Raw genomic sequence first — 11,816 nt, 5'->3', positions numbered from 1 at the left:
TACTTAAGTCATATTGCCATCATATTGCAGTCTACACGTATCTCTTATGTTTGACTGCCATCTACTGGTCACACTTATCATTACATCATGTACCAAATAAAATTGCTTCGAGGTCGGTAAGCAAAACCAGAATTATTCCCTACATTAGGCGCACCGGGTTATAAGGCGCACTGTCGAGTTTTGAAAAAAAAAAAGACTTTAAGTGCGCCTTATAGTCCAGAAAACGGTAATAATTTTGGCCACTGTAACATTACACACAGTTTGAACAGTAACACTGTGTTTGAATATTTAATTAGGTAATTATTTGGCGTACCACTAGATGGAGCCCGCACACCACAGTTTGAGAATCACTGTCTTATACAGTCGTTCCTCAATTTATGAGCATATATGGTTCTTTGACGGAGTACTTAACTCAAAACACTTGTATCTCAAATCAACATCTCCCATTGAAATAAATGTTTTGCCCCTCCCCCCCCCCCCAAAACAAAAACAGAAAATAAGATGCCTTTAAAACAAAAGCATCCAGAAACAAATTGATTCACATCCAAATCATGATTTGTTTTTGTTTCGATTGTGAATTGATTCATAATTTTTGAGTATTAATAACAAAAATGTAAAAAATGCAACCTATTTTTTTTAAGGATACTTTTTGGGATTAAAACCATTAGATTGTATTACATTTTGTTAGTTCCTTTTTTATACATTTATATCCCAAGTATTGTGAAGCTGGGATTGTGTTGGGGTTGGGATTGCCCTGTTCTCTTTTATTAGCCTGATTTATTATGCTGTGATTTTTGTAAATACAATTTTTAAAATACATTTTTCAAAAATATGTTTTTTATATTCCAACCAATATATTACGAGAATAGTGCTGTATCGTAAATTGATTCTGAATCGAATAGTCACCCTAAAAAATGGTATCGTATCGACTCTTGGGGTTCCCAAAGAGTCCCTTCTCTAATACATATTGTATAAAAATAATCTGATAGAATGTAGGATTAAAAACTACAGTAGTTTTATGAAGCAATGTAACAATAATGTACGTCAGGGGTGTCAAACGTACGGCCCGCGGGCCGGATCAGGCCCGCGAACAGGTTTTATCCGGCCCGTGGGATGAGTTTGCTAAGTATAAAAATGAGCTGAAATTTTTGAATGAAAGAAACTGCTGTTCTAAATGTGTCCACTAGATGTCACAATAGCAATTCTTTTTATCTTTGAAGATGATGCTACATATGTACAAAATAAACCACATCAGTCGAGGAAAATGAGCAAACTACATAAATAACATCCTGTAATTTGATTTTGATATAATTTTTTTATCTTGATAGATTGAAACTTAACACCAATGAGTTGACTGATGAACATTATCACATCATTTATTCAGAAAGTATAAGTAACAACAAATGAAGATAGAATACTAGTAACCGCAACATGTAAGTGTAAAAAAACAACAACATTATTATTTGTACAATTTCAGAATGTGCTTGTTCTATTTTTAAACCAAAAAAACCAATGTGAAGTTGTCTTTATTTTTAAGTTATCATGCCGTGATTTTACCAGTCCGGCCCACTTGGGAGTAGATCTTTCTCCATGTGGCCCCCGATCTAAAATGAGTTTGACACCCCTGATGTACGTCTTTTGCAGCTGTTTTGCCATCAAAGACACCATCATTATTTTAACATTGTTGGCTGGCGTTATCGACTCATTCTGCGTCAGTATGGTGCGCATTTAAAAATCAATTAACCCGCATCAGCAATTAAAACATATTTTATGTGGTACTGTCAAAATTAAAATTGCAAAAAACATATTAAATGTGAAAAAATAGAGAAATAAAATATTTGAACTCTCAATTTATAGCACCCGTTCGACGCCGTATAAGCCAGTGGTTATTGCTCGTAGTGGGTTGATTTGAGTAGAAATGGATTTCCCCATTTCATCGCCAGAACAGCTGAGCTAGCTTCTGGCTGACGTCGTCTCACAGGATGTAGTGTCTCTTGAAATATCCATCTTGAAAATGGCTTTGCAAATATTTATCTAGATAGATAGATAGTACTTTATTGATTCCTTCAGGAGAGTTCCCTCAGGAAAATTAAAATTCCAGCAGCAGTGTACAGAATTGAGATCGAATTTAAAAAGTAAAAAGTAAATAATGGGGGTATCAATAGAAACAAAATATAAAAATATTACAATAAGAATAAAAAAAAAAGCAACAATGAGAATAAAAATATAACAGTAAAATAAGAATTTAACAAGAGAAACTAGGCAGTAGTGACCATGTTATGAAAAAGTATTGCACTGTTATTGTTTTGCATCCCCTGTCATCCTAGTACCCCCCCCCAGCCCCAGAGCGGAGGAGTTGTACAGTCTGATGGCGTGTGGGACAAAGGAGTTTTTTAGTCTATTAGTCCTCCACTTGGGATGAAGCAGTCTAGCACTGAACAGGCTCCTCTGGCTACTGATAACGGTATGCAGAGGGTGACTGGCATCATCCAGGATGCTCACTAGTTTTTCCACAGTCCTCTTCTCTGCCACCGTCACCAGTGAGTCCAGTTTTATTCCGATCGTAGAACCAGCCCGCCTGATCAGTTTCTCCAGTCTGGAGCCGTCTTTCTTAGATGTACTGCCCCCCCCCCAGCACACTACGATGTAGTACAGAACACTGGCAACCACAGACTGGTAGACTGGTATCTGCCACCTAATCAACGTTTTGCTCTCCTTCTTTGTGGGTTACGGCGCAACACTTCCTGTTTCCTGCTAAATTGCAACTTGGACATAAATACTCACTTTGGAATGACAAGTGAGTATCCAATCACAGTCTCGTTAACATCAGGCTACCTAGATAGGCTACTGTCAACAACTTGTGATCTGATTGGCTATCACAACTGTCTATCAACTGTATGTGTTCTCAAATTCATCCGCTAATCCCATAGGGGTGATGAAAGGATGGTCAGCGCCTGAGAGCTGCGGCCTACCACCATGACCCCGCACTCCCTTCCCTCTGTTGCTAGATATCTCGAGATGTACGTTGTGGGTTTGTGCTGAAAACAAAGTTTTGTTGTACTTGTGCAATGACAATAAAGACCTATCCATCTATCTATCTATCTATCTATCTATCTATCTATCTATCTATCTATCTATCTATCTATCTATCTATCTATCTATCTATCTATCTATCTATCTATCTATCTATCTATCTATCTATCTATCTATCTATCTATCTAATGGTCCCGGTGAGTACCCAATCACAGGATGCGTAAATGTCACATTCAATGTAAGGCCAACTAGAAGACCTTACTGACAACAACTCGTGATCTGATTGGCTATCGCAATTATCCATCAACTGTATGTGCCCGTTCACTTACAGTGCATAGACGCCTGCATTGCAGGTTCTGAAGGACCCGGGCAGATTTCGTACAGCATGGCAACATAAGCTCGCTGAATTCTGATTGGATACAAACTCTAACCTAAAAACAACAGAACTGGAAGGAGCATAATATGACATGCAGGTAATATGAATACTTTTAGATATTTAGGGAAAGTAAATGCAAAAATACTTAATTATGATCATGATTTCTGGTTATGTTAGGCCAGCAGAGAAGGCCTTGCTGGCCCTGACTGCACACCACTGTTAGTTTGCATGTTTCTTATTCCAATTGTTGTGGGTTGATGTGTCTTTTTACATACAGTCAACAGGGAAAGGCTCCAAAATTAATAAATGCATATGCCTGAAACATGAATTACTAATTAATACATGTGATACCAATAAGTTGAATCTAAAAGTCTTCCAGTTTGTCTCCAGTGAGGTGATGCCACCTACTGGTCTAAACACGCTCATGCATCCTTTCTCAAGGCCACAGTATGCATCCTGGCTCTTATCCACGCATGGACATGCTCTGGAACCGATCACAACGTGAACCCCCGTGAGCATCTTGACTCTCTGGCCTCAAAGTTCACCAGAGGTGAGCATATTTGCTCAAGATGTTGCTCTCACTGCCTGCAGCAGACAAAGTGTTCCTTTGTTGAAGTGATTTATTGCACTTTTGCTTCGTTTGGTGTGTGTGTGTGTGTGTGTGTGACTGATAAAGACATAGTGAGCTGCTATTCTTCTCTCATACACACATTATAGATGCATATATATATATATATATATATATATATATATATATATATATATATATATATATATATATATATGTATATATGTATGTATGTATATATGTATGTGTATATATATATTCATATGTATGTATGTATATATGTATATATATATATATATATATATATATATATATATATATATATATATATATATATGTATATATATATATATATATATATATATATATATATATATATATATATATATATATATATATATATATATATATATATATATATATATATATATATATATATATTTATATCACATAAGGAGTGCCTGTTTGGTCACATACATTTTTTTAGACTATAGCACCAAAATACTAGTAACTGGTCATTAATTAAATAACTTATGGTGAAATATGTATACGAAAGGTGGAGATATCATAAATGCTTTTTAGAGCATTGTAGAGGTTGCCCTCTAGCGGGTTCTTCAGACCACCACACACTGCCAGGAGAGCCCGGAATTCTGGGTATAACACGGTTTTATTTTCCTCAAATGGTGTAAAGTCTTTTCTGCGTCTGTGTCTGTCAGCAGCACCTCCAACTCTAACCCCTCGTCTCGTCACGGCTGCTGCTAATAAAGGCGACGGGTGATTAGATAACAAGGCCCACCTGGGGCCCATCTACGCACCTGTCGCTGTCTTCAAGGCCGGTCCTGGCACACCCCGTTCTGCTGCAGGCCTGCAGGCCACGCCCCCCCCCTCCACAAGCATAGCCAGTTGTTAAACACAGCCATCGAACACATTAAAATCATTTTATTATAGAAATCATCCTCTAGCCCTGTATGTAGGACTGGGCGATATCAATCAATCAATCAATGTTTATATGGCAAAAAAATATATAAAACAATATATTTTTTCATATCATCCCATCTCGATTATGATCACAATGTTGTATGTTGTTGTAAAGTACATATACTAAATAGTAAAGACCGCAGAGATTAGTTCACAATTGAATTACTATAGAAATTAATGTAAATAAGATGAATGTTAAAAAATGTACTCAACAAAAAATATAAAATAACACAGTGAACTAGTTCACATTCCCGAATGTTTGTGCGGACAGGCAAAAGCTAAATAAAATTATTTCTCCGTCAGGGTTACTAAAGATGATTTAAAATGTAAACATTACCACTGGTTTGGTTTAAATTTGTATCGAACATGTAGGCAATTACAAGTGATATATCATATAGTTTACATGTTTAGATTTCTCTTTACAACATGTTCAAAAAGGAGTATAGGAATAAGCCGAGCTTTATTTATTCCGACCCCATTTTCAATTCAGTAGCACATATTCACTTTCTGTCCTCGTTATTCAACACAGTTTACATCAGGGATGTCAAAGTCAATGCTCGTGGGCCAGATACGGCCCGCGAATGAATTATCTATGGCCCCCGGGATGATATTTGATTAGTATTAGAACCCGGCCCACAGGCCACAGTCGCCTGCTGCTGTTTTGCACGCACCAATACTCCATATATAAGTCCTATATTAAGTTGATTTAATAGTTAAAACAAATTCAAAAAATGGATATATGACTTTCTAATCCAGTGCTTCTCAAATATGTTCTGTTACGCCCCCCTAAGGAAGAAGAAAAGGTTTTGGAGCTATTTTGCCCAACAGATGCTGGGACTCACCGGTCTCGCAGCCTGTGTCATTTTCCCAGTGTCTGTTCTTGGCTCTCCCTCCAGTTTTTAGGAGGGAAAACCAAACATGCGGCGAACAAAGAGCGCACTGTAGCTCCTGCTGGAGATACTCGTCACTTGTGGTAGCACTATGATGTCCTAGATCTGCATTACACCACTTTAGGAATGTGAAGGGGTGACAGTTTGGACAAGATGGCTTTTGTTGAGAGAAACAACTTAAAATGGTTGTTTTAATCTAATCGTGATGTAAAGCTGGAAACAAAGGGATTCTCTTGATTTAGAGTTGGAACCTGCAAAGTTGAACACAATCTATTCAGTCCTGCTGGTTGACTTCCAAGATGTTTAAAAAAAAAAAAAAGATTCCATGGAAAGTAATGCAAAATGACAACCTGCATAAAGCAATACAGTAAGACACTGGTGTCAAAGTCAAGGCCCCCGGGATGATATTTGATTAGTATTAGAACAGGCCCGCAGGCCACAGCCGCCTGCTGCTGTTTTGCACGCACCAATACTCAGGGACCCCATCAAGACATAAAAATGGGGTCCCACAGTAAATTTTTGGTGTCGCACTTTTTTGTAACCGTTTTGAAAACAAATGATTAAAGGCCTACTGAAATGAAATGTTTTTATTTAAACGGGGATAGCAGATCCATTCTATGTGTCATACTTGATCATTTCGCGATATTGCCATATTTTTGCTGAAAGGATTAGTAGAGAACATCGACGATAAAGTTCGCAACTTTTGGTCGCTGATAAAAAAAGCCTTGCCTGTACCGGAAGTAGCGTGACGTTAAAGGCTGAAGGACTCCTCACATTTCCCCATTGTTTACACCAGCAGCGAGAGCGATTCGGACCGAGAAAGCGACGATTACCGCATTAATTTGAGCGAGGATGAAAGGTTCTCGTGGATGAGGAACGTGAGAGTGAAGGACTAGAGTGCAGTGCAGGACGTATCTTTTTTCGCTCTGACCGTAACTTAGGTACAAGGTTTCATTGGATTCCACACTTTCTCCTTTTTCTATTGTGGATCACGGATTTGTATTTTGAACCACCTCGGATACTATATCCTCTTGAAAATGAGAGTCGAGAACGCAAAATGGACATTCACAGTGACTTTTATCTCCACGACAATACATCGGCGAAGCTCTTTAGCTACGGAGCTAACGTGATAGCATCGTGCTTAAATGCAGATAGAAACAAAAGAAATAAGCCCCTGACTGGAAGGATAGACAGAAAATCAACAATACTATTAAACCATGGACCTGTAAATACACGGTTAATGCTTTCCAGCCTGTCGAAGCTTAACAATGCTGTTGCTAACGACGCCATTGAAGCTAACTTAGCAACGGGACCTCACTGAGCTATGATAAAAACATTAGCGCTCCACCTACGCCAGCCAGCCCTCATCTGCTCATCAACACCCACGCTCACCTGCGTTCCAGCGATCGACGGAAGGACGAAGGACTTCACCCGATCATCCGTGCGGTCGGCGGCTAGCGTCGGATAGCGCGTCTGCTATCTGAGTCAAAGACCTCCTGGTTGTGTTGCTGCAGCCAGCCGCTAATACACCGATCCCACCTACAGCTTTCTTCTTTGCAGTCTTTATTGTTCATTAAACAAATTGCAAAAGATTCACCAACACAGATGTCCAGAATACTGTGGAATTTTGAGATGAAAACAGAGCTTTTTTGTATTGGATTCAATGGTGTCCGAATACTTCCATTTAACTATTGACGTCACACGCATACGTCATCATACATAGACGTTTTCAACCGGAAGTTTAGTGGGAAATTTAAAATTGCACTTTATAAGTTATCCCGGCCGTATTGGCATGTGTTGCAATGTTAAGATTTCATCATTGATATATAAACTATCAGACTGCGTGGTCGGTAATAGTGGGTTTCAGTAGGCCTTTAATGTATGCATTATCCTGTTATATCTTACATTCCATATTGTGTTTTACAAAAATGTTGTCATAAACGTTACTTAATTCATAAAATGTTTATGCATATGTACATTTATTCAGTTATAAACATTCATTCACTTACTTCTTTCCTTATATGGACCTAAACTTTACTGCTGCCGGTATTTTTTTCTATATTTTTATTGTAATATTTTCAGAATGTCTTTGTTCTATTTTTGGCCAAAGTAAGACAAAGAAAACAATCTGAAGTTGTCTTTATTTTGTAGTTTTAATGCCATGATTTTAATAGTCCGGCCCGTTGTGTGCACAGATTTTCCTCCATGTGGCCCCTGAGCTAAAATGAGTTTGACACCCATGCAGTAAGACCTTGCTTTTCGTTCTAGTAGATTTTGTTTAACTTTCCTGCAAGTACAAAGAGACTGAATATACAATAGTGCCTCAATTTATGAGCTTAATTGGTTCAGTGTTGGAGCTCTTAACTCCAAACATTGAAACTGAAAGTAACTGAAATCAATTTAATTGGTGCTTAGCACCCTTAAAACACTACAATGTAACATGGCTTTTAAAAAGAAAAAACACGTTTTAGATGAAAAAATATTTGATATTAACAATAAAATAGAATGTAGTACTAACAACTGCAGTATTTGTAGGAAGTATTTTAATAATGTACAGTATTTATTTTGTAGAGTGGATTTCTACTGTATCTCATTCTAGCTGCCGTGCGAACAATATGTCTGCATATTTAAAGTGGATTTGCTGTTTTCATGAATCAAACCTTTTTTCTAATCAAATTAATCAATTTAATGAATCAGCCGTTGAAGCCCAAATGGTGGTAATGTATGAAGATAAGTTAGGGCCAAACGTTTTGTACTTGAAAACATGTACTTTGAAACTGAAAAATAAAGTTTTGATGTTACATTTTGAAAAATACAAAAAAATAAGTGCACTCATTTGTTTCAGGTTGAATGTAATTAGGATATATCACTCTGGTAATTAGTTTTGAATTAATCATTTATTAAATTTTGTATTTAAATTTTTCACTTTCATATATTTTGATACTTGAGCTTCTTTTTTTTCAAATTTAAATCAAATTTTTTCAAGTTAAATTTTTTCTCATTTTCAGATCTATATGTGATAGGTGAAGACATTTTTACTAAACTGCCACGCCCCTTTTATTTGATGACACGCCCCCGAGGGCCATAAATCTGAATCTAAAAATAAAAAGATAATTTAATCTGAAAAAACCCCAAAAAACATTATCTTATTTTATAGTAAAATTTGAAAGTGAAAACATAGAAGCTCAAATATTTAAAAAAAAAAATGCTGAAAGTGAAAAATTAAAATAATTTCAAAATAATTACCAGAGTGAATTTACATTTTATTCAACCTGAAAAAATATATGTGCACTTATTTGTGCACTGGTCCTCGTAATTTTTTTCAATTTCAAAGTTAATTTTTTCTAGTACAAATATGTTGGCCCTAATCTAGCTCCATAGTAACGATTTAGTTTATTTCAAACACGCTTAACAAGACTGTATTGAAGTACATCACACTGTTTCATGTTCGAAAAGGAGTAGGAAGAAGCAGAGCTTAGTTGAACTCACTCATTCATGGCATCACAATCAATCTACATATAAAACACTTCCTTGTGGTCTACATAACTTGTAATGGCGCTTCTTTGGTCAGAATGTTGCATAGATTATGTTTTTCAGACCATCTGCAAGCCGCTTTCTGACCATCTTTTGTGGGCGGTCTTATTTAAGTGCCTCCACTTCGACATACTCTTCCCCACATCATCCATGTTATAGTTTTTAATGTTTCCAAAGCAAGTCTACTGACAAATATAAGTCACAACTATATGCTACTTTGTATTAGAAATGGCAACAGCGCAGGATGCATGTGCATGTACGAGCCAGTTTGCCCCACAATAAAGAGAATAGAGTAAAATAAGGAACTTATTATAACGTCGGACCCGATCTTTGGGTAAAACTTTAAGGCCCGTTAAGCTTTTCAATCTGGCCCGCCGGACATTCCCCCCAAATTTTTTTAGATCTTTAAAATGGAAACTGTAGCTGTCATTATGATGTGCAGTGATGTTTTCAAATTACCGGAAGTCTTGAACTATACAAATTATTTAGTCACAGCAGCTCAGACGAGGCACTAAGGTTTCCACAGAGTGTTTCCAGAGCGGCCAGTCTGAAATGCGGGTATCAGGGACAGACGCGGAAGGAGATTTTTACAACAAAGTTCTAAAGCTTAGTGATGTATCAGATGTGTTTTTTTTTTTTTTTACCCTTTGCGTTCATATTTCGCTGTTTGTTGCATTTTTGTTGCGTTTCGCTTGATTGTAAAATATGTCGATCGAGAGGGGGTGTGACCTTCATATGTTGTCAATATTCAGTGTTTTATCGTTCATAGTTGAATGTTGTAAATCCCACATTCTTTATTTTCATGTAAATTCTTGGTGTCTCATTCAGTAAAAAAAAAGGTGAAATTCCATTCCATTTTTTAAGGCGGTCTGTCATAATGTTTTTAGCACTTTTGTATTAGTGTTCCTAAAAGGTAGGTAGGTAGGTAGGTAGGTCTTTATTGTCATTGCACAAGTACAATCAGCACAAACCCGTTCAATATTAGACAAACAAACAGTGTACAGGGTTACAGAACAGGAACGCTGATTGGTCGCCACAAAGCGCCCCATAAAAGATGGGAAAAAGATAAACAAGTAAAACAATATAATCTAGACTGGACTCCTAAGGGGGCCCAGTCTGAAGTGGGAAAACACCTCCATAGCAAAGCACGTATACATATTACAACATACTTCTCGAGATATCTAGCAACAGAGGGGAGGGAGTGGGGGGCTACGGTGGCGGGCTGCAGCTCTTCAGGCGTTGCCCAGCCTCCCATCACCCCTAAGGGATTCGCGTCAAATGCGTTGGAGGGTGGGTCGGGTATGTGTGTGTGGCGTATATTCTTTGTGGATGCATGTGTGTGTGTAAGCCTGTTGTGTGTCTCTGTTCCGCGGCCTTGGTGTCGTGCAGTCAGTAGTCCAAAGTCAACAACAACAGGTGTGTGTCCATGAGAGACAAGAAGGGAGTTTGTTGTGTCTTCTCCGCATTGTCCTTTGGGAGAGTCTCGAAGCCAGGGAAACAATCCAAGTTAGAATGTTATGTATTAGACTTAGACTTAGACTTAGACTTAGACAAACTTTAATGATCCACAAGGGAAATTGTTCAACACAGTAGCTCAGTTACAATGATGGAAAGTGTAAGGATGGAAAGGACAATGCAGGTATAAATAGACTAATATAGCGATAAAAAATCGAACATATATACAAATATATAAATAATATGTGTACAGAATAATATATATACAGATATATTATATTATATCTATAACACACTGTATATACAATATATACCAATGACCATGTACAATATTAGAGTATATACAGTATATGTGACAGCAGCAGCATAAAATAGAGAGTAGATCCAGCAGGAAATAGAAAATAGACATTAAAAACAAAGAGAAGTAGCTAACATGTCAGGTATCAGGTAATAGGCAGATGTCATCTATTGCTGTATGGCGAGTGATTATACAGCTGAATGGAGTGTGGAATGAAGGAGTTCTTGAATCGCATGAATGCGAGTGAAAACAAAATTTGCGTTTCACTCTAAATTGTCTATGACTGGTCCTCAAATTCATCCTGCGGGGCAGACAGTCCGATGTTATGCAAATCACAAGAGTGTCCACAGGTCTGCCCGCATCCTCCAATCATTTGTGGCAGCTTTGGGGTACTTTGAAGACTGCCAGCGACTTCCAATTTGTCAACAAACCAGAGCTCTGTTGTCATAATTCCGAATAGGTGGATATCTTCACGTCCTCGACTGAAAGGGTCGCCAGGCACACGGCACTCCTTCTTCTCCCAAGAGTCCGTCGTGTGTCCAGCAACAACCGCTCCGTCACGGTAAGCAGGTTCCCCCAAACCCAAGATCTTGTCAATTTCGTTGAGGCCAGTTAAATAGTTCCAATGTTTAGATTTGGAGAGCAATGCAAAAAGAGGCAACAAGAAAGTTAAAGGCCTACTGA

Source organism: Entelurus aequoreus, linkage group LG25 (assembly GCF_033978785.1).
Source record: "Entelurus aequoreus isolate RoL-2023_Sb linkage group LG25, RoL_Eaeq_v1.1, whole genome shotgun sequence".
Taxonomy (NCBI): Eukaryota; Metazoa; Chordata; class Actinopteri; order Syngnathiformes; family Syngnathidae; genus Entelurus; species Entelurus aequoreus.
This window is presented reverse-complemented; position numbering follows the sequence as displayed.